This window comes from Haematobia irritans, chromosome 4 (assembly GCF_050003625.1).
Source record: "Haematobia irritans isolate KBUSLIRL chromosome 4, ASM5000362v1, whole genome shotgun sequence".
NCBI classification, from domain to species: domain Eukaryota; kingdom Metazoa; phylum Arthropoda; class Insecta; order Diptera; family Muscidae; genus Haematobia; species Haematobia irritans.
Window position 1 is genome coordinate 18,944,752 of NC_134400.1, and position 3,939 is coordinate 18,948,690.

Genomic DNA, 3,939 nt, shown 5'->3' on the forward strand with positions numbered 1-3,939 from the left:
AAAATTTCTGTAAAATTAAAATGTTGTCAAAATTTTCTATAGAAATAAAATTTTGACAAAATTTTCTATAATAATAGAAATGTCGAAAAGTTTTGACAAAAATTTCTGTAGAAATAAAATTTTGACAAAATTTTCTATAGAAATAAAATTTTAACAAAATTTTCTATAATAATAGAAATGTAGAAATAAAGTTTTGACAAAAATTTCTGTAGAAATAAAGTTTTGACAAAAATTTCTGTAGAAATAAAATTTTGTCAAAATTTTCTATAGAAATAAAATTTTGATAAAATTTTCTATAGAAATAAAATTTTAACAAAATTTTCTATAGGAATAAAATTTTGACAGAATTTTCTAAAGAAATAAAATTTTAACAAAATTTTCTATAATAATAGAAATGTAGAAATAAAGTTTTGACAAAATTTTCTATAGAAATAAAATGTATACAAAATTTTCTATAGAAATAAAATTTTAACAAAATTTTCTATAATAATAGAAATGTTGAAATAAAGTTTTGACAAAAATTTCTGTAGAAATAAAATTTTGTCAAAATTTTCTATAGAAATAAAATTTTGACAAAATTTTCTATAGAAATAAAATTTTGATAAAATTTTCTATAGAAATAAAATTTTAACAAAATTTTCTATAGGAATAAAATTTTGACAGAATTTTCTAAAGAAATAAAATTTTAACAAAATTTTCTATAATAATAGAAATGTAGAAATAAAGTTTTGACAAAATTTTCTATAGAAATAAAATGTTTACAAAATTTTCTATAGAAATAAATTTCTAACAAAATGTTCTATAGAAATAAAATTTTGACAAAATTGTCTCGAAATAAAATTTTAACAAAATTTTCTATAGAAGTAAAATTTTAACAAAATTTTCTATAATAATAGAAATGTAGAAATAAAGTTTTGACAAAAATTTCTGTAGAAAAAAATCTAATTTTCTATAGAAATAAAATTTTAACAAAATTTTCTATAATAATAGAAATGTTGAAATAAAGTTTTGACAAAAATTTCTGTAGAAATAAAATTTTGTCAAAATTTTCTATAGAAATAAAATTTTGACAAAATTTTCTATAGAAATAAAATTTTAACAAAATTTTCTATAATAATAGAAATGTAGAAAAGTTTTGACAAAAATTTCTGTAGAAATAAAATTTTGACAAAGTTTTCTATAGAAATAAAATTTTAACAAAATTTTCTATAGAAATAAAATTTTAACAAAATTTTCTATAGGAATAAAATTTTGACAAAATTTTCGATAGAAATAAAATTTTAACAAAATTTTCTATAGGAATAAAATTTTGACAAAATTTTCTATAGAAATAAAATTTTACCAAAATTTTCTATAATAATAGAAATGTAGAAATAAAGTTTTGACAAAAATTTCTGTAGAAATAAAGTTTTGACAAAAATTTCTGTAGAAATAAAATTTTGTCAAAATTTTCTATAGAAATAAAATTTTGACAAAATTTTCTATAGAAATAAAATTTTAACAAAATTTTCTATCGGAATAAAATTTTGACAGAATTTTCTAAAGAAATAAAATTTTAACAAATTTTTCTATAATAATAGAAATGTAGAAATAAAGTTTGGACAAAATTTTCTATAGAAATAAAATGTTTACAAAATTTTCTATAGAAATAAATTTCTAACAAAATGTTCTATAGAAATAAAATTTTGACAAAATTGTCTCGAAATAAAATTTGAACAAAATTTTCTATAGAAGTAAAATTTTAACAAAATGTTCTATAATAATAGAAATGTAGAAATAAAGTTTTGACAAAAATTTCTGTAGAAATAAAGTTTTGACAAAAATTTCTGTAGAAAAAAATCTAATTTTCTATAGAAATAAAATTTTAACAAAATTTTCTATAATAATAGAAATGTTGAAATAAAGTTTTGACAAAAATTTCTGTAGAAATAAAATTTTGTCAATTTTTTCTATAGAAATAAAATTTTGACAAAATTTTTTATAGAAATAAAATTTTAACAAAATTTTCTATAACAATAGAAATGTAGAAATAAAGTTTTGACAAAAAATTTCTGTAGAAATAAAATTTTGTCAAAATTTTCTGTAGAAATAAAATGTTGACAAAATTTTCTATAGATATAAACTTTTGACAAAATTGTCTATAGAAATAAAATTTTGACAAAATTTTCTATGGAATAAAATTTTGACAAAATTTTCTATGGAAATAAAATTTTGACAAAATTATCTATGGAAATAAAATTTTGACAAAATTTTCCATAAAAAAAAATTTCCATAGAAATAAAATTTTGACAAAATTTTCTATGGAATAAAATTTTGACAAAATTTTCTATGGAAATAAAATTTTTACAAAATTATCTATGGAAATAAAATTTTGACAAAATTTTCTATTGAAATAAAATTTTGACAAAATTTCCTATAGAACTAAAATTTTTACAAGATTTTCGATAGAAATAAAATTTTGAGAAAATGTTCTATTAAAAAATTTCTATAGATATATAAACTTTTGACAAAATTTTCTATAGAAAAATAATTTTTGCCAACCGTGATTACGAATCATACATCCTCTTAATTTACGCCACTGTAGTATAATCCTACTTAAGCTTTCACACATACATCTATACAATATGTTTGTGGATAACATATTGTATATCATTAAATGGTCATGACAATCGTATGAACTATACGATGTGGCATAGTATGATCGGAACCGGTTTAATTGCAAATCTTCAATTGAGTTTTGTGACCGTCCAAAGTTGATTATGGATGGTGTGAGGATTTTGTATATGTTCGTTTTTAGAGTGACCAGTTATGAACTTTTTCTATTATAAGGGCTCTGAAAAGGTATATGATCACCGCAAACATGCTACAAGAGCATAATGTTATTGCATATGCTAAAATTTAGGGTGCGAAATCTTTAATACCTCGTAAATGCTTTTTACAGTGTATTTTCGATATTATTAACATTTTTGAAAATTAATGAATTATAAAAGAGCCCCAGAATTTTGGTATTGACTTTCAGTTAGAGGTGGGGTATATATATATATATATATATATATATATATATATATATATATATATATATATATATATATATATATATATATATATATATATATATATATATATATATATATATATATATATATATATATATATATATATATATATATATATATATATATATATATATATATATATATATATATATATATAGTTCCATATAAACCGATCCCCACAGTTGACCTCCGGAGCCAATTGGGTGAGGAAAATTCATCCGATCCGGTTGAAATTTGGTATGAGGTGTTAGTATATGGTCTTTAACAACCATGCAAAAATTGGTCTATATCGGTCCATAAATATATATAGCCCCCATATAAACCGATCCCCAGATTTGACATTCGGAGCCTCTTGAATGAGCAAAATACATCCGATCCGGTTGAAATTTGGTATGAGGTGTTAGTATATAGTCTTTAACAACCATGCAAAAATTGGTCCACATCGGTCCATAAATATATATAGCCCCCATATAAACCGATCCCCAGATTTGACATCCGGAGCCTCTTGAATGAGCAAAATACATCCGATCCGGTTGAAATTTGACACGTGTTGTTAGTATAAGGCTCTAACAACCATGCAAAAATTTATACATATCGGTTCATAATTGTATTAAGTCCCCATATAGTCGGATCCCAAGATTTGATCTCCGCAGCCTCTTTTAGGAGCAAATTTAATCCGATCGAGTTGAAATTTGGTACGTAGTGTAAGTATATAGTCTCTAACAAGGATGAAAAAGTCCATATCGGTCCATAGTTATATATATAGCCCCCATATCAACCGATGCCCAGATTTGACCTCCGGTTCCGGTTTTGGAACCTCTTGGATGAGCAAATTTCATCCGATTCGGTTGAAATTTGGTACATTGTGCTAGTATGTGGCCGC